Raw genomic sequence first — 21,435 nt, forward strand, 5'->3', positions numbered from 1 at the left:
AAATCTGCAACCCGACTTGATCTGGTGTGGGACCGTTACCTACCCGACAGCCTGAAGAGCATGACCCGTGAAAAGCGTGGCAAGGGGGTTCGCCGACGAGTAGATACTTCAGTTGCGATTCCTGGACAGTGGCAGAACTTTCTTCGAGTTGATGAAAACAAGCGTGAACTCTTCATCTTCCTTTCCAATGAAACAATTAAATCATTTGAAGACCAGCGCAAGGAGCTAGTTGTCACACTTGATACAGAGGTTCTTACTGCTCCACCACGCATTGATCTAGAATCACTCTCCCCGTGCACTCAGGAAGAGGCAGATGGTCGGATGTTCCTACATGCTGCTGATGCAACACAGAGAGGGCATAGTAAGGTCCTCATACAAACTGTGGACACAGATGTTGTCGTGCTTGCAGTCACAGCATCCCAGAAGCTTTCAGTGATGATATGGTTACAATTTGGGACAGGCAAGAACATGCGATTTATCTCTGCACATGATATAGCCACAGCTCTTGGCCCTGAGAAATCTAAAGCCCTCCCCATGTTTCATGCACTAACAGGGTGTGACACTTCTTCAGCGTTTAATGGGCGTGGAAAGGTAACTGCATGGAATGTGTGGGAATCATTCCCTGAGCTCACAGAGGTACTAGCAGAAATTTGCCACCAGAGCACAGAGATAACTGAAACCTGCATGAACGTCATTGAGAGATTTGTTATTCTGTTGTATGATCGCACAAGTACTGCTACTGACATTAACATTGCACGAAAGAAACTGTTTGCAAAGAAGGGCAGACCAGTGGAATCAATTCCACCGACACATGATGCCCTTGTGCAGCACGTAAAGCGGGCAGTATACCAAGGCGCACTATGCTGGGGACAAGCATTGCATGCTAAGCCTGATCTACCAAGCCCCACTGAATGGGGTTGGCAAAAAACGTCTGCTGGCCAGTTCAAACCAATATGGACAACACTTCCAGAGGCTGCAAAGATCTGCAATGAACTTGTTAAGTGTGGGTGCAAAAAAGGATGTACTGGTCGTTGCCGGTGTAAGAAAGCCGCACTTCCCTGTACTTCTCTCTCTGCGCATGTGATGGAGAATGTAGCAAAGACTAGAAAACCACAAGATGGCACAGTTACAGTCTGCGATGTCATAGACACTTTTAATCACTGAAGAATGCCAACCTGTTAAGAGTATTTATATGCATTCCCAGTATGCATGATACTATGCAAAATTAATATTTTCATATGACTGCTTAATATTTTATGTTACCATTGGATTCCTAGACCCTAAAAATGTAGGTGTAGGCCCTGCAACCATTTAGATATCTGTTCTAATTATGGAGATATTCATCAAAACAGGTCTGTTATGGCGGCCATCTTGGATTTCAAGATGGCTGCCATATACTATTGAATATTTTATGTTGCCATTGGATTCCTAGACCCTAAAAATGTAGGTATAGGCACTTCAACCATTTTGATATCTGTTCTAATTATGGAGATATTCATCAAAACAGGTCTTGTATGACGGCCATCCTGAATTTCAAGATGGCCGCCATATGGGGTGAAATTGGAGATGCCCCCTGGACTAAAAATCTTTCTTTTGGGGTATTCTAGCCATGTGCCAAGTTTCATGCTTTTAAGGGAAAAGGCACAATTCATCAGTTAAGCAGCCCCACTATTAGTCAAATTCTAAACTCGTAACTTCAGCACTTTTGATATCGGAAATAAACATCTTTTTTGGTCCCAATGCAGAGTTCTTTAGAATGAGCCATGATTCCGTTTTTTTGCATTGAGTTGTTTCGGAGATATGGAGGGGCAAGGTTTAAGGTTTTTTCCAAGATGGCGCCCATAGCCTGTGCCCTACGACGTGATAATTAGCACTAAAAAATTATACAGGTCTAGCCAATCACTTGGTGAAAATTTTGTGCCAATCGGACCAACAGTTGCAGAGAACGTTGATTTCTAATTTTTGGACATGAAAAACAATTGCTGGAAGACAGGGCAGCTCGTACAATCATACTAACGTATTCATAAGACTTTAAACAACCAAACAAAAAAATACCTATTTTGGGGGCACCCTCCCATCCTTCCCACCCGCCCCCCCCCCAACCCCTAATAGCTACTTTAGACCCCGATTTTTTGTAACAAACTTTGGCACATCATGGGTGGTGAAGGTTGTGGTCAAGTTTCATCGTAATTGCGTGTGTAGTTTCTGAGTCGACAGAAAGGTGAGTGTAGACACTCACCTTCGTCACAGGACACCCAAATGACCCGTGGAAGGCAAAACAGTACACACAAACACAATTTACACCTGCCAACCGTGCTATGCCAGCAGACCCCTGAACCCGCGCGTTATCACGTGTCACAACAAATTTCCCGATCTCCACATCTTCATCTCCAACGTCATCACGTATCTTATTGTTTTGGTCTCATATTCGCTCAATTACAGTTCAAATGAACCAGTGTTTCTGCATTCCCACATATTCGACATTTTAGCTCCTCGCAGTGGCAGCAGCCATTTTGAAGACCAAAATTTGCCTATATTTAATTAATGCTGATCATTTATCGATTGTTATTCTTCGACACCAAGTAGAATCCGTGCTGTATGGTAAGGACAAAAATCCAGACCAACACCTCTGAAGATGTAATTTGTGCTTACAGGTCTTACACGTCACACAGGTGTTGTCCACCTACCGGTGTGCGCCAGGAAATGGTGGGTTCCAAAAAGGGATTCCTGCTTGGATGTACACCTTGTCAGAGAAGAACTTCGAATTCAAGTTTATGTTTAAATAACATTTAATAATTCATTTAATAAATTTAATAAGCTTTAAAATTTAACTAAATAAATACATTTCTAATAAGTTTAAATAAAATTTACGTTTCTATAATGGAGGTCATTTGGAAACAAGTAAGTGTAGCTATAAGTAAAGGTACAGGTAGGATACAGGTGGAGAAGAGGATTTTTAAGAGACTTTAGGCCTATTGTTGCAAGAATACAGGTTGGATATATAAAATACCTGCTAGATGAGAAATTGAAAAGGATGTAGGCTTGAGATCATTGTGTTATATAGGATCGCAATGATGACGTCACATCCACGTGTCCTGCAACTTTCCTTATCAGAATGAAGTTCAACAATGGAAAAATACCCAAGGCCAAAAGAGACTCTTATCTTCAATCGAAAAATCGATCGTTGTTTGAGATTGCCTTTTGTGAACAGGTCGGCACAAGTTGTGAATGTGTTACCAGGCCTGCTCAAACGAAGCTCCACACATGCACACCTGAACTATCAAATCAAATGAAGAACCAGGTGACTGCAATTATAATGCCACCGATCGCATTCTTCCCACTGATTTCTCAATGTCACCCGGAAGCTACCTTTGATGGAGATCGTCGATATTAATCATGTGAAAATCATTTTGGAGCTATGGATGGGACCGTTAATTATGTTCGTGTGAATCACACCTACAAAGGTGTCTTTGCTAATTGGTTGGAGGAGTTTGAGTCAAACATTTTGTTGTGGATATGAATTGTCGGTGGTTGTGGGACTCGCAGCATTCACTGTGTCCCGAGAAAAGATACCAGCAGCAGCAACATGTGGAATCCTTTTGAATTCAGTATAATAATTGCAAACAAGAGTCATAATGACACATTGCATAGCATGGACATATATATATATATATATATACCATATAAACACAATGTGTGTGTGTGTGCATCTGTCCCCCTTCATAAGGGTGGGTTTCAAAGGCTTTGAGTATTGCTTTCGGAGGGATTTGAGTGGGGGGTTTAATGGGCAATATTTAAACACGACTATGTATCCACCCGTTAAAAGACATAAAAGACGATGAGGACCTAAAAGACCCCAAGGACCCAGAAGACCCAATGGACCCCAAACACCCGAAGACCCACAAAAACAAACAAAAAAAATACCCTGTAGACTGTTAAAGACACAAAAGACCATGAAGACCCCCAATGATCCAGAATACCCCAAGGACTCTGAAGACCCAAAATACCCCAAAGACCCAAAAGTCCCAAAGACCCAAAATACTGAAAAGACTCTGAAGACCCAATGGACACCAAACACTCAAAATACCCTGAATACCCAAAATAACCTGAGGACCCAAAAGTCCCTGAAGACTGTTAAAGACCCAAAAGATCCTGATGACCCAAAGGACTAAAAAGACCCTGAAGACCCAATGGACCCCGAAGACCCTGAAGACCCAAAAGACCCTGAACACCCAAAAGACTCTGAGGATCCAAAAGACCCTGAGGGTCCAAAAGACCCAAACAACCCTGAGTACCCAAATGACCCAGAGGACCCAAACGACTCAGAGGACCCAAAAGACCTCAAGGACACAGAAGACCCCCAAGGACTCTGAAGACCCAAAATACCCCAAAGACCCAAAAGACTGAAAATACCCTGAAGACCCAATGGACCTGGAAGACCCAAAAGATCCTGAAGACATAAAAGATCCCAAACACCCAAAAGACCCAGAAGACCCAAAAGGCCCAAGGATACAAAAGACACGGAGGACCCAAAGACCCCAATGACCCAGAAGACCCCCAAGGACTCTGAAGACCCAAAATACCCCAATGACCCAAAATACCACAAATACCAAAAATAACAAAAAGTCCCAATAGACCCTGAATACCCAAAAGACCCTGAAGACCCAAAACACGCCGAAGACCCAAAACACCCTGAAGACCCAAAACGCCCCGAAGACCCAAAACAGCCCGAAGACCCAAAATACCCTGAAGACACAAAACACCATGAAGACCCAAAACACCACGAAGACCCAAAACACCATAAAGACCCAAAACACCATGAAGACCCAAAACACCATGAAGACCCAAAACACCATGAAGACCCAAAAGACCCAGAAGACTCAAAATACCCCAAAGACCATTAAATAACCTGATCACCCAAAATACCTCAAATACCCACAAGACCCTTAAAGACCCAAAAGACTACAAAAACCCAAAAGACCCTGAAGACCCAAAATTCCCCAAAGACCCATAAAGACCATGAATACCCAAAAAACCTCAAGACCCTTAAAGGCCCAAAAGACCACAAAGACTCAAAATATCCTGAAGACCCAAAAGACCACAAATACCCAAGATACCCTGAAGACCCAAAATACCACAAAGACCGTTAAATACCCTGAAGACCAAAAAGACCCTTAAGACTGAAAAGACCCAAAATACCCCCAACAACCGTTAAATACACCGAAGACTGAAAATATTGAAAAGACGCTGAAGACCGAAAGGCCCCGAAGACCCAAAGGACCCAAAGAACCTTAAAGACCGAAAAGAGCCTGAAGACCCAAAAGATCCCGGTTACTGAAAGGATCGAAAAGACCCCAAAGACCCAAAAGACCCCAAGACCCCAAAAAAACCTGAAGACCCTTAAAGAAATGAAAGACCCCAACAATCCAAAAGACCAAACACACACCAAAGATAGTTAAATACCCTGAGGACCCAGTGGACCCCAAAGACCCAAATTACCCCTTAGCCCCGAAATACTCAAATGACTCAAAAGACCGAGAGGACCCAAAAGACGTCGATGAACCAGAAGACCCAAAAGACACAAAATATGCTGAGGACTCAAAAGACCCCAAGGATTCCAAAGACAAAAAGAAGAGTAATTATGCCTCTTACATTGGATGTGTAGACGGTGGCAAACCGAGCCTCAAGGTCGGTGTACAGAAGAGGTATTTTTTAAATCACAATAGATACACGGCACCGGGAGGTGAAATTTGCTGCACATGAAGAGCAATGTGCACAGAGTAAAACGAGTGTTAATTTACGTCTGGAGGATGTCTAATAAATAAAGATGATATAAGCACCCCTGACACGAGGCCCATAATTCAGACTTTGGCATGCTCACGTGGCCGTACCTTCAAAAACTGTTCCAACCCGTCATTTTTGACGGATTTTATACGAGTACGCACACACACACACACAGACTTCTCTCCGGCCTTGCTCCCCCAGCTCTGTGCTCTGTCCCCCAAATATTTCTGCAGGACGCACAAGATCTGCCAGAAACCCTCTTCTGGTGAAACTGCCAAAATTACGACTCTCTGCTCACCTTCACTCTTTCATTCCTCTTCTTTCTCGCCTCTGTAACAAAACACCCACATTCTCTTCAATCCCACTCCTCTCTCCAGGTCTTTAAAACAGCTGTTCAGCACCATCTGTTACCTTCCCCCATACAAAACCTTGATCTTTTCTACCCTATTAATACACCCCAAATCCACATCTTTCAATCTCCGACTTCATTCCTGAAATCCCCTGTAGTGTCCATCTTGTTTATCTCATGTAATCCTCGCCAGCCCTCTCTCTTCCACAGATCTCCCGATGTCCCTGCTCTGTACTGTTTTTGTGCTTCCCACTCTCTCCCCCTCTTGTCTCCCGCTCCCTTTGGCTTTAATAATAATAATAATAATGCATTTATTTTATATAGCGCTTTTCAGGAAGCCCAAAGACGCTTTGACAGAGTGCAAAACATAATGCATAGCAAAACATAAAAACAATTGCAAAAAAAGAAGAATCAATAGGGAAATATTCAAAGCACAAAGGAGGGAGAAGGAGAGGAGATAGTCAGGGGTTAGATGCTGTGGGTTAAATGTTGAATGCAGTGTTGAACAGGTGGGTCTTGAGTGATGTTTTGAATGTGGTGAGTGAGGAGGAGTCTCTGATGGTGTGAGGTAGCGAGTTCCAGAGGGTGGGAGCAGCGATGGAGAAGGCCCTGTCCCCCCAGGATCTAAATTTGGTCCGGATGGGGGGGGTCAGGAGGTTGGTACCAGCAGAGCGGAGGTTGCGGGTGGGAGTGTGTCTGGAGAGGAGGTCAGCCAGGTAGGATGGGGCCAGGTTATGGAGGGCTTTGTATGTCAAGAGGAGGATTTTGTACTGGATTCTCTGGGGGATGGGGAGCCAGTGAAGCTTGTAAAGGATGGGGGTGATGTGGTCACGGGTCCGGGAATGAGTGAGTAGACGGGCAGCGGAGTTCTGAATGTATTGGAGTTTATTGGTGATTGTTGAGGGTGAACCATAGAGGAGGCTATTGCAGTAGTCCAGACGGGAGGTGATGAAGGCGTGGATGAGGGTTTCTGCAGCCGTGGAGGAGAGGGATGAGAGGAGACGGGCGATGTTTTTCAGGTGAAAGAAGGCTGTCTTTGTGATCTGTTTAGTGTATTTGTCGAAGGAAAGGGTTTGGTCAAAGATGACGCCAAGATTCCGGATGTGAGGGGAGGTGGATACTGGGAAACCGTCGATGTTGAGGGCAAAGTTATGGGTGGATTTTGTGAGCGTTTTTGGGCCAATGATGATTATTTCAGATTTATCATAGTTAAGTTTGAGGAAGTTGATTTGAAGCCAGGATTTTATTTCAGTGATGCAGTTTGTCAGGATAGAGTGGGTGGCGGTGGAGACGGACTTGGTGGAGATGAAAAGCTGGATGTCATCGGCGAAGCAGTGGAATTGGAGACCATGACGGCGGATTAAGTGACCGAGGGGGGACAGGTAAAGGATGAAGAGGAGGGGGCCAAGAACTGAACCTTGGGGGACACCTTGGGGGAGGGGAGCAGTGGGGGATTTGCAGTTATTGATGGAGATGAACTGGCGTCTGTCAGAGAGGTATGATTTGATCCAAGAGAGGGCAGTGCCGGTAATGTTAAAGGTGGTTTCAAGTCGGGTGAGGAGGATGGTGTGATCGATGGTGTCAAAGGCAGCGCTGAGGTCGAGGAGGATGAGAATGTTGAGGTTGCCAGCGTCAGAGGAGAGGAGAAGGTCGTTGGTGATTTTGAGGAGAGCAGTTTCAGTACTGTGGTTGGAGCGGAATCCGGAATTGGCTTTATTATATGTTCTATGTGTTAGCTCTTCCACGAGCCTCGACAGTGTACAAAATACCTCTGCCAGACTGAACAGTTCACCTTTTGTATTCCACTGATAGGCCGAATCTGTATCAGAACCTTTCATGAAAATCGAATCGACGTTTTCCTGACACCTTCCCAACTCATTCACCAAGTAGTCAGGTTCACGATGTCAATAAATTATATTTCGTTCAAAATCATGGTAGATTAGCAAACCTATACATTTTTGGAAAGGTTATAGCATAAGGAAACTAAAAATCAATGTTTACATTTGGAGAGATACCTGTATGGCGGCCATTTTGGATTTTCAAAATGGCCACTGTAAAATACATATTTTGTTCTATTTCTGCCTCTAATTACCCTAAAAACTTTAAAAAATATACTAAACCTATATTTTCAGGGACAAGGAATCCAATGAAAGTATCAAATTAGTGCTATGGGGAATGGTAAGACACGAATCAAAGGTTTTGAATTGCAAAATACTGTCTTTATATTCGCGATAAGTTGCATAATCAAATACATGTTATCATTTTGTACAGGCAGTTAATAACATCAAAATGTGTCACAATAATTCATATCACCAAACATACACAGGCAGTCAGCAAAATCATATATACACATGCGGTCAGTATAACCTCACATCTACACAGGCAGTCAATGACAAAATATACACAGGCGGTCAATGGCATCAAACATACACGATTACAGAATATGCCATTTAGAGTTCGTCATCACTGTCCTGTGTGTCGTATCCGACAATATAGTCCGCATCCTTTTCACAGTCCGTTTCACACAAGCAAAGGTCGGTCAAATTGACTGGGAAATCGAATTGGTCGAATGGTCGATCGAATCGAATTCGATGAATCGAATCGAATCGAATCGATCGAATTGGTCGAATGGTCGATCGAAGCGATTGGTCGAATGGTCGAATGGTCGAATTGGTCGAATGGAATTGGTCGAATGGTCGAATTGGTCGAATGGAATTGGTCGATTGGTCGAATTGGTCGAATCGAATTGGTCGGAATTGGCAAATGTAAACATTGATTTTCAGATTTTCCATGTAATAACGTTTCCAAAAATGTATAGGTTTGCTAATCTACCATGATTTTGAACGAAAAAAACATAGTGAACCTGACTATGTTTGTGTGTCACAATCCGTCCACAACTTTTTGTCAAGCAGTCCCTTCTCAATCCAACATTGTTTTGTGTTTGGCTTGAAATATATCTGCATAATGGTTGTGTCACCCTCACCTTGTCAATAATACAGTGAAAGGAGCATCCATCACCAGCGGACCTGTTATAAATTATTTTACATGTTTGACAATTCGTGTTTCTTTACATAGGGCTGGCATGATGGCCTAGAGGTACCCCCTAACTAACCTGTCTTGCCTGGATTCCAATCTTGTCCCAGCTATAAATTGTCATCCTGGTGTTTCTCAAGTTGGGTGATTCATCAATGCGTGGGTGAGAAGCACCATGCACTTTTAGCTCACCTGGAACAAATAGTTCAGGTGAGGTATAAGCATCGCGTGTTGCCCGTCAGTCAGTGAGTCAGTGCGTCACTGCGTCAGGCTGTACGTCAACACTCGGAACTTCTTCTCTGAAACTACACACATAATATCGAAGAAACTTGACCACAACCTTCATCACTCATGATGGATGAAAGTTTGTTCACGGCATAAAACAACTAGATAGTATTCATAGAACACACACCCTGCGCACGCGCAGTCAAATTGTTTGAGCCAATTCTTCTGTTTTTGAACATTTTTTTTCTTTGATCCAATATGGCTGCCAGACCACGTGAGCGACGACATCATAAATTTATATTCTCTAATATAATTGTTGCATAGATCACGCTCAATACATTTAAAACTGATCAGACTAAGCGTTGTCCCTGTCGAATTATGACGTCATAATTATGGCACCAATGACGTCATCGTTAACAACCTATTCCCCATATGGAGTTATTTACAATGAGCCATGTTTCATTTTTTCCATTGAACGGTTTGGGCGATATGGAGGTGTAAAGGTTTTCCAAGATGGCGTCCGTACCACGTGGCCTATGACGTCATAATTATGAATAAAAACATTCTCCAGGCAGAGGCGCTTCTATGGTAAAATTTCGTGTCAATCGGAGCAACGGTTGTTGAGAAAATGAATTTTTAAAATGCAGACACGTACGGCACACGGCACACGTACGCACTTGAATGCTTAACCCCGCTTTTCACTTCGCGAGCGCAGGGTAATGTCTAAAGTGATTGATGAGAGGGTCAAGAGATGTTTGGAACTCGTTCGGCTGTCCAGGGGCAGACTTACACAACTCAGTGTATCTTCTTCGCTTGTGCACTCAACAAGGCTAAACAACTCAAGACTCAAACTCAACTCAACAACACTCAAGGACCGGATTTGATCAGATTTTCCTGACCTGCAGGCCTTTAAAGAAGGACATGATATTCTCTTGAGGTCCAATGAGAATGTTGCTACTGCTTTGCGGAAAGTTGTTAGAATGATGCGGACGATGATGCATTATTCTAGCTCGAGCAGCACGAATTGGAGGCAAGGGAATGATGAATACAACAACTCGGTTCACTGGTACCTTTCGTGTAAACTGTCAGGGTGAATCGATTCCTCTGCCCTTGCTCACTCTTGTGGCAATGTTGTGTAATGGCACTAACATCACAGAATAATAACTTGTAACACAGAACCAAACCTCGTTGAGGCTCTTTCAGATTCTAGTTTTTAACAGTTTGGCTCGTAGTGGAAAACAAATGCAAACGACACATTGCAATAAGTCTCGTGTGCCACCTCTGGGCGTGTATCTTGGTGTTCTCCGACATAACAAGACGCAAAAACGAGAATTAGTCGAAACACTTTATGACCTGGGCTTAGTGTCATTCGACAGAGTTATTGGGATCTCAACAGGTATAGGTACTCAGATATGCAAATACTATGACAGGTTGAAGACTGTGTGCCCTCCACAGCTGAGAAAGGGTGTGTTCACTACATCTGCAGTGGACAACATCAATCACCAAACAGGTGCGACGATGGTGAAGAGCTCATTCAATGGCACAGGTATCTCAGTGTTTTAGCATTTCAACAACACTGATCAGACTGCTGCATTTGAGCCTGATATGAGTCATGACACCCGAGGAACCTCCTGATAACACTTCTGTACCGACCCATCTGTCTTGGAAAGGCCTGCCCAGGCTCGTCTGATCCTATACACGAGTGTCCCGTGTGACACAAAGGTAGCTGTCCTGTTCCCAGCATAACCAAGCCAATGACAACTGAATGCCCTCTCGTGACTCCTGCCACGCAGTTGGAATATGGGTAACGGCTCGTGCATAAAGTATGTATGCTTTGGAGGAGGAGGTGTTTGTACATAATATAGTCCACCGATGCAAGTTGGTCTTCTCCAGCACGTGAGGAGAGCTGTATATCAGGTTGGTCATTGCTGGAGCCACTCCTTCAAAACAAATGTTGGAGCTTCCACAACCAGAAGGATGGGCCGAACAGGTACTGATGGAGGAACATGGAAGGTTTTGTGGAGCAACCTCCATGAGAAATGTAAAATGTGCAAATTACTTTTGCACCGAAGGCTGTCATCACTTTGTTGCAGGTACAAGTGCAAGTGTGCTGGTTCTTGTTCGTGCAGTAATGTAGTTCAGGAATTTTACACAAACCATGGTTTACCTGAATATACTATACCTGCAACATGTGAAAGCATGAGGCTGGTGTGGTATAATTATCTGGTACATGCACTCGTAAGGTGGTGATTCCGGACACCAGTAATGCTGTGATTTCTGATAGCCGGTACTTGTAAAAGTATTTATGAAATCATGTAAACATGTTACTTTGTCTAAAATGTTGAATTTTCTGACACTTACAACCTATAATATGAAACCAGAATAAAGGATCTACATGTAGACACCAAATTGAAGGTTCAAGGCCTTTTAATTTCTGAGATATGGAGTACTAGCAGAAGTAACCGGCGTTGCCGGGTGGGGGAGGAGGCGGGAGGGGAGGAGGGAGGAGAGGGGAGGGAGGAGAGGGGAGGGGAGGGAGGAGAGGGGAGGGGGGAAAGGGGAGGAGGAGGGGAAGGGGAGGGAGGGTGGAGGAGGAGGGGAGGGGTGAATGGGAGGGAAGGGGAGGGGGCAGGGGAGGGGAGTGGAGGGGGAGGGGAGTGGGGGGAGGGGAGGGGAGTGGGGAATGGGAGGGGGAATGGGAGGGGAGGGGGGAGGTGAGGGGAGGGAAGGGGAGGGGAGAGGGGAAGAGGAGGAGGAGGGGGGAGGCGAGGGGTGGGGAAGAGGAGGGGAAGGAAGGGGGGAAGGGCAGGGGGTAAGAAGGGTATGGGAGGGGAGGGGGGAATGGGAGGGGAGGGAGGGGGAGGCGAGGGGAGGGGAGAGGGGAAGATGAGGAGGAGAGGAGAGGGGGGAAGGGGAGGAGGGGGTGGGGAAGAGGAGGGGAAGGGAGGGGGGAAGGGGAGGGGAGGGGGAGGCAGGAGAGAAAGGGGAGTGGCTCACGTTTCTGAGTGAATGTGGCTCACGTTTCTGAGTTAAGTGATGCCAGTCAGGAAGAAGAAGAAGCCATACTACCAAATTCGTTCACTTCAGGAATTGTTTGATTTATTTGTATTCAAATGTCTGGTAATTGTTTTGTATTTATTTATGCGAATGTGTACTTGTATATAACTGTCATTCATTTAAAAAGGCTTCGGCACTATCGAGCGATTTGTTTTTTTTTTTTTTAACTCCAAAAAACGAATTTTTTTCCATTTTCTTTTTTGCCTAGAACACTCCCAGGCACTCACTGATGAACCTCTGAAAGTTTGATGAAGATCCGTTCAGCCATCTCTGAATAAAACGCGGACACACACACAGACAACTCGCGTTTATATATACTAGGGCATGCCCGTACTATATATATATATCTAAAATTATATCCCCCCCCTCTATTTACATGAAATGGTTTGGTCCATTCGCAAAGCCAAAGCGGACGGCTTGCGAGTACGGTGACAATCCCCCCCCTCTATTTACATGAAATGGTTTGGTCCAAAGCGAACGGCTTGCGAGAACGGTGACAATCCCCCCCCCCTCTATTTACATGGAATGGTTTGGTCCAAAGCGAACGGCTTGCGAGTACGGTGACAATCCCCCCCCCCCCTCTATTTACATGGAATGGTTTGGTCCAAAGCGAACGGCTTGCGAGTACGGTGACAACCCCCCCCTCTATTTACATGCAATGGTTTGGTCCAAAGCGAACGGCTTGCGGAGTTTGGTAAAGAAATCGCCATTGCTCGGTAACTACTTGTCCGATTAATTTAAAACCTTGAAAAGGCACATCCTCGGGTCCCCAGCAATATACCTGGCAAGTTTCAAGTATATCGGACCGGTAGTTGTCGAGAAACAGCGGTCGCATACAGACACACACACAGAGATTACTGGAATTATAGATAGATAATAAATCAGGATTTAAATTTAATTCAAAAATTGATCCAGACGTCTATTCTCTTTGAAACATTCAAACCGACAGAGGTAGTTATTTATCACAGCATGTGTAGAATTTTCACCCTTTTACTCAACTCCGTTTCGCTGTTATTTGGAGCAAAAAGTCAACTGAGCTTTATAGATATTTAGATTACTCTGGGACACGATGGCCGCAAATGTGAGATGGCACTGCAGCGAAATTTACATATACATTATACTGGCATGTTGTAGATGTGTGCCACATTTCATGCTTTTACCACAAAGTGCACAATTCCTCCTCTCCGCGACTGTTTCAAAAGGTAATCATCGGTGTTTCTGGTTTATGATATTGTTTACTTCCGGGAGGGATGCCCGACAAATAGCCACATGAAGACGGAATTTGTCGAAGGAAAAAAACCCCCATTGGTAGAGGGGATATTATTAGTATTACAATATTGTTTTGTAAAAGCATTGATATTATGCTACTATACCATTGGTGTTGTTATGAGATTATTGAGGGGGCTGTCAGTTGCCTATACACCACCCCCCAAAAAAGGTATGTCAGAAGAGCGTGGTACATGCATAGAACATGGTCGCCCAAAATGGTGATCATCATGTACATAGTTAAATTACATTGTGTATTAATTACTTTCTTTTAATTCCATTATAAATGTAAGTATGCAATTATTAGGCGGGAAAGACAAGTGTTGGATGACCAGCAGGTAGTTGTATATTTTGAAGTCTGTTATAAATTTATTTGAGACTTTCCTCTCTAACCTGCACTAACTACCAGGGCTACACTACGCCATGGTATGTGGGCTCCCTATGGGTAGTTCAAACCATGTGTTACTTGAACTGGCTGTTTGATTGGTTGGCTAGTTCAAATAGAGGCTTCGGGTGGGACGTGGAGAAAGACAACAAAGAGAGGCAGTTAGACATTTCCGGAGGTGCATCGGAGGGTTGAGCAGGTGAGTGAGATGTAGTGGTACAATTGAGCCAGGGAAGAGAAATGAGAGTGGAGGAGTTGAATGCAGTTTTCAGACTTCGTTCATCTGGGAGCTTCCGGCACAGCATCTCACGCTCTGTCCAACATGGACTCAAAGTGTTTGAGTTTGTCCGTCTTCATGAGAACACCATTCAAAGACTCCCTTTGGGTTTTCTCAACGAGATCCATGCATCAACATGCACCACCACCTCATGCCATGAACCTGGCGATGCTCCACCATCTTGTCATCCATCAGCCATCCCAGCGACCAGAAATCGTTTTTTCTACCTCCAAGAACCCTAACCAACACAACCGTCTAACATACAGGTTACTGTGCTCTTCCTCCGCTCTTTTCCTGGTTCTTCTTTCCTTTGTTTATTTTGTCACATGTGCCCCACTATCAGTACGTTGCCTTATATTGAAAATTTAATTTCGCTCCTTATCTTTATCATAAGTAAATCGCATCGGCGATTAGAAAATGTAAACTTTGTGTGCACTTCTTATCGCTTATATAATCAGATAATTCAGCAATCAGCATTGAGAATAAAGGAAATGGGCGGGGTCTGCGAGCCGCAAATTTGATTGGTCCAGATGATGTAAAAATTCCGTAATAATTTGCCCAAGTACTGCTAAACGGAAGGTTTTTGAAAGTGCTAAAAAGGTGATTCTACAGTGTTCTTCATGTAATTCAATTTAAATAAAGATTTTAAACATATTGTAGAGAATGTTTTTTTTTTTTAGAAGCTTATTGTTGTTGATGCAGAGTCCTTTACACCACCTGATTATATTCGTTTTTTGTGCCTGTGGTTTGTGTCCTTTATATTCCTAAAAACAGTGAGTTTCCTGTTTGGAATGATTTTCAAATTTGTTTTACTACCAGAGAGGCAAACAGACTAATAAAAAAATCTCACTCCTTCTGCGCAGGAGCGATCGGAAAAATTCGAAGCTAAAGTTTGTTCGTTCATTCATATGCAGCAAAAGGTTGCGGGGTGGCTGAAGGTGGCTGAAGCTGATGCTGGGACGGGGAGGGCAATGCCCTCTGCTAGTTATGGTGGGAATTTGTAAACTGTTCATAGTGCCGGTGATAGCTCGTCTCCTGTTCATTGAGGACACCATGGGATCTGCAATGTCCACTGGCTAATTTTCTGCATTGTGTTGTCCCTCGATGGACGCCAAACTGTGCATCCCGTCCGCCGGCATTAGTTGGTGGACGTTAAAGATCCCACGGTGACCTGACTGCTGTGAAGGCAATGGCACACCACCCAATGAAATACATGCCAAGAAAGTGCTTCAGCAGCACCGATGCTCGTTGGTGTTGTTTCGTCTGCAGTTTGTGGCTGCTGGTTGCATCATTTTCTGGAAGTGCTGCTGATGCAGTGCCCCTGTTACCAGTAAGCTGGTGCTCCATTTGCCGACCTCGGAAGGGTGACTGGCAACACGTCTGGTGTTACTCAGGGGCTCAAACTCAAGACCCCAATATCTTAATCCAGTCACCTTAACTGTTAAGCCAAAACCAGGCTTAACAACGATGCTATGTAAAGAGTACAGCGTAGTACAACTCATAATGTCATCATCATACAATTACCATACTCCAACTTGTTAAAGTCCCATGTGAGCTTTATGTTTTCAAATAAAAAGCCAGAAACTGGAAATATATTTATTGTACCAAAACAACATTTAAAATCAGTCCACAAATTTGGTTAAACCGTGGAGAAGAAATCAAATCCTTGATATTATGACACTGACATGAAGAAATACGCATTCACGCTCAGATTTTGCTTCTAAATGCAAAGCGGTATAATAATAAACTGATCAATCAATCATTTCATCCCAATCTTAAATTATTCATTGTAATCCTTCTTGTTTGCCTTCATTTTAGAAATAACACTGAAATGAACCATCAGATTCTCTTCGCGCATTTAAATGTCAAATGCCTACCCACATCACAAAATGAAGTTAGAAACAAAATATTAATTTTGACACATTAATGCTTTTTTAAACGACAAAGGTTGAGATAATTGTCAAGAGGTTAAAAAGAAAAAGCATGGCTACCAATGTATTTCAATTTTAAACACAAAATACGAGCAAATTTTACCAAAAGCAGGAAAATAAAAAAATGCAAAGTATCATCTTCTTTCGGTATGTGTAACGGAATCACTGCACTCTTCCAAATGCTGCCGGCCTTTGTTTTTACTCACAAGTGGCACGTCGTTCGGCACCTTGTGCTTTAAAGCCTCACGCACATCGTACAGCCTTTTACAATTCGTATCTTCACTCTTCGACCCACAACAACCACACATCAATATACATCATAAGCTAAAACGGATAGTCAAACACGAATATATCAACAAATGTAATAACAAACAAAATATACGCACAATAAAATCCTGCAAAATGTGATATATATTTGATATAGTGCTGCAATGTAATATGTGTATGTGTGTGTGTGTGTGTGTACATATATATATATATATATATATATATATATAAAAATATATATATTTAAATATATAATATATAAAATATTATATATATATATAATATTATAGATTTATATACATATACGGTATATATTTTATGTGTGTGTGTGTGTGCGTGTATGTATTAAGGCACAATCATTAATATCATTGTAAATCAGCCTGAGCAAATCCCAACACATGACAAACGTCTCCACGGTTGGTAAAAGACAAGCAATGATGGATTTTCCTGCGGCTTACAATTCCATCTGCGCATCTGCCGCAGCAATGGTCAACGGAAAAGAATAGGGCCTTTGGACTTCTTGCTCTTGAGGTTTCAAACTGCAACTGGCAAACATTAATCCTTCAAATAATCTATATGTACAGGAAATTAACTCTCAGTAACAATGCAGAATTTCCAACATGATCTTATCAACTAAAGTAAATCTCTTCTCAATGTAAGGAAAGGCAACAAAGAAGAATGTATTGAAAATATCTTGGTACAACGTACACCCGATTTCCTGAAATTATTGGCATTTTCCTTGCAAAAACCAGCCGTTAGACTATGGTATTAAAAATCCCTTTGCATACCTGGTAATCGTACCGTGAACATTTTGCAATCTCCTGTACTGTCCATGACTTATAAACCATAAAGGGGAGGACACATCAACTACGGCGAATAACTGCTGAGAAAAGAGAACCTGGACGGTGACATAGTAGGTGTAGACATTCCTCAGAAGAAAAAAAATAATTGACAAACAGAAAGGTACATAGACATCCGAGAAGTTCAAACATGTCCGACACTATGAGGAAACTACCAGACACATGCTCTCATCGAAAAAGTGAAAAGTGTTTGGATTATCTGCTGGTAAGGTGTGCATTTATTATTATTATATATAACACAAATCAAACTCTATTTCAATCAACAATATCATCGATTCCTGGCTCCATTGGTACCTTGAAATGCCACCATACCTACCTACCTCAAAAGAAACAGCGGCACTACCATCACTTTTAGAGACCGTGGGAAGGTTGTTTAAGGTTTGTCTAATTTGAGTGTTATTTCTGCAATGATTAAAAGGGTATAACATGTTATATTTCAAAATGCAAACCAATTTGTGTCAATCTACAATAACATATCAAACACCCCTATTAAATAATATTGTTGATATTTCTTTGGTTGATTCTATAAACGGGGGAAAAAAACCCAGAAGAAAACGGCCTTTTAACGGTGATATTCCGTATCTAACATATGGTTTTGTTATGATACGGATGCAATTTATATTACTGCATTTACCTACGTTACAAGTGCTTCAAATGTCAAGCCATGTAGGTTTGAGTACACCCTGCACCATGATAGGATGGGCATCGTTTCATCGCTTGGCACGAGTTGCAGAAAAAAAAAAACTTTTTAGAAAACCGAGTGGCAAGACTGGCAATGACAACATGAAAACACGCAGTGGAGGACCGGACGATGCAAGTGGAATTCATGGTTCCTTAATAACTATGAGTTCCTTTAAAAAAAAAAATCTTTTAAAATAGATTAAGCAGCAGATTATATTTTTCTTTAACAAAAGCAAATTTCATTTACCAACTTGCAAGCACGTGGGCCCGAGACCCACTTTTTTGTTGCGTTGTTTGTAGCTCTAATATATATATATTTTTTGGAATTCTAAGAAAGACGAAATGAGTACTGGTACAGTAAGGATGTACAGACATCACTTGCCAGGAGCCAATCACGGTGCACCTAGCCTCAAACAGCCAATCAGCAGCGTTTCACAAATTGTCGCCACGCCAAGTGAAGCATAGTTCACGGTATTTACCGATCTCAATAATGAAAATGTTTTTGTCCACATCAAATTTTCCTTGATCAAGCACTGCCTGGGTCCTGGGTGATGTATGCGGTACTATTTTTGTCCCCCGTCGCACAGCGTAGCGAAAGGGGGACTATGGCTTTCCCCTCCGTCCGTGTGTCCGTCCGTCCGTGCGTGTGTGCGTGTTTGCGTGCGTGCGTGCGTGCATGCGTAAGCGAAGGACCGCATTCAAATTTGGTGTTTGGGTGCAAACCACGTCAAAATCCAAGATGGCCGCCGCCGTGTATGTCTGATGCCATGTATGTCTGAACCTTGTTAACTTTATGCGACCAGTGGTTTGGGAGGAGATGCAAAAATGACACACAGACATAGGATCTTATCATATAGAAAAAACACCTTGGTAATGTCTGTGCTTGTCCGCTATTTCATGCCCACAACCGTACCCTCCATATCCCCACCACAGGTGAATTTAACTTGATAAACTATTCGATTTAATTAATTTGGTGCCGATGTAGCACAGATTTGATGGGCAAAATAGCCTCCTGCGTCCAAGTTCCTCGTCAATCTATTTAATACATATGACGACGCTTGAATCCTGGAGAGGAAACTCTTCCAACTATCTCATATGTCTTATATCAGCAATCGTGGTGGACATCTAAATATTGCATACTAATATACAAATTACATACGAGTGCTTTGTCTAGGCATTCATTCATATCGATGTGAATAATGAAAATGTTGTTGTCCAAATCAAAATTTTTAGACCCTGCCCAGGACCTTTGTATTTATTTAATGTCCTACTATTTTCAACTTTGTGCGAGTGGATCTTATTACTGTATGTAGATGAGAATGCCAATTGAGATATGAAAATATAACCCAGTGTGCCCCTTTAAGAATGGAAAACTTTCATATAAACAGAAAATAGTAAACCACAATATACGATTGTATGCCATTATAGTTCTTGATTTTAACCGATTCTATTTGATCAGTTAAAAAAAAAAAAAACTTCCACACTAAGGCCAATGTATTATGTGAATGGGAGAATGTTGCTCATACACACACACACACACACACACACACACACACACACACACACACACACACACACACACACACACACACACACACACACACACACACACATATATATATATATATATATATATATATATATATATATATATATATATAATATACAGTCACGTGAAAAAGTAAGTACACCCCATGTAAAGTTTTGACTTTTTCAACATATTTCAACATACAGTTATTTGATCTTCATTTCAACAATATTGATAGATAAATGTGATATAATATAACAAATATCATGAAACATTTACATTTTGTAGTCCATTGTATAATTTAAATAAACATAAATGCAAATTTCGCATGTGGAAAAAGTAAGTACACCCTTGGCTCTAATAGGTCGTATTGCCCCCTTTGGCAGAAACAACCTCAAGTAGGCGTTTCTTATAACTGTCTACCAGTCTCTGACATCGACTGGGAGAAATTTTTTCCCACTCCTCCATGCAGAATTCTTTCAGCTTTGCGATGTTTGAGGGGTTTCTTGCATGCACAGCTCGTTTCAAATCCACCCACAACATCTCGATGGGATTTAGATCCGGACTTTGACTTGGCCATTCCAGAACCCTCCATTTCTGTCTTTTCAGCCATTCCTTGGTGGATTTACTGGTATGTTTAGGGTCATTGTCATGTTGCAAGGTCCACCTTCGGTTGAGCTTCAACTTTCCGACAGATGGCCTCACATTATCCTCAAGCACCATCTGGTACAATGAAGAATTCATAGTGGATTATATGATGGTGAGCTGCCCAGGCCCTGATGCAGCAAAGCTGCCCCAAACCATAATATTTCCACCACCATGCTTTACAGTTGGTATCAGGTTCTTGTGGTCAAATGCTGTCTTTGGTTTTCGCCAAACATGTCTTCTGGTACTGTGGCCAAATAGCTCTACCTTTGACTCATCTGTCCAGAGCACATTGTTCCAGAAGTGCTAGTCTTTGCCTAGGTGTTAATTGGCAAACTTCAGTCTTGCCCCGATGTTCTTTCTGGACAGCAAAGGTTTCCTCCTGGCACACCTCCCATGTAGATCAAATTTGTGCAGCCTCTTTCTAATGGTAGACTTGTGCACTTTGACATCAACAGTGGCAAGAGATACCTGTAGGTCCCGTGATGACATTCTGGGGCTCTTCGAGACTTCTTTCAGCATCTTGCGGTCTGCTCTCGGGCTGAACTTGCTGGGGCGGCCTGGCCTGAACAAGTTGGCAGTTGTTTGGAATCTTCTCGACTTGTAGATGATCTTCCGGACAGTCGAATGATTGATTTCAAATTGTTTGGAGATCTTTTTAAATCCCTTCCCAGACTCGTAGGCATCTATAACCTTCTTTCTGAAGGCCTCGGAGAGCTCTTTTGATCTAGGCATGGTGACGCCACACACTTCAACAACAAAGAGCAAACCAAACGAAATGTCTGAGGTTTAAATAAGACAGGTTCCTCCAAGATCCTCTCGAACGATGTTCTAATCATTTGCACCTGAGCTGCTCCACCTGATTCTAATTTTAGGTATTTGAAGTAGTGATAAATGTAGGGGTGTACTTACTTTTTCCACATGCGAAATTTGCATTTATGTTTATTTAAATTATACAATGGACTACAAAATGTTAATGTTTCATGATATTTGTTATATTATATCACCTTTATCTATCAATATTGTTGAAATGAAGATCAAATAGCTGCATGTTGAAATATGTTGAAAAAGTCAAAACTTTACATGGGGTGCACTTACTTTTTCACGTGACTGTATATATGCAGATACAGTGACAATCTTCTCCATT

The sequence above is a fragment of the Myxine glutinosa genome, chromosome 14 (genome assembly GCF_964187855.1).
Source record: "Myxine glutinosa chromosome 14, kmMyxGlut1.1, whole genome shotgun sequence".
NCBI classification, from domain to species: Eukaryota; Metazoa; Chordata; class Myxini; order Myxiniformes; family Myxinidae; genus Myxine; species Myxine glutinosa.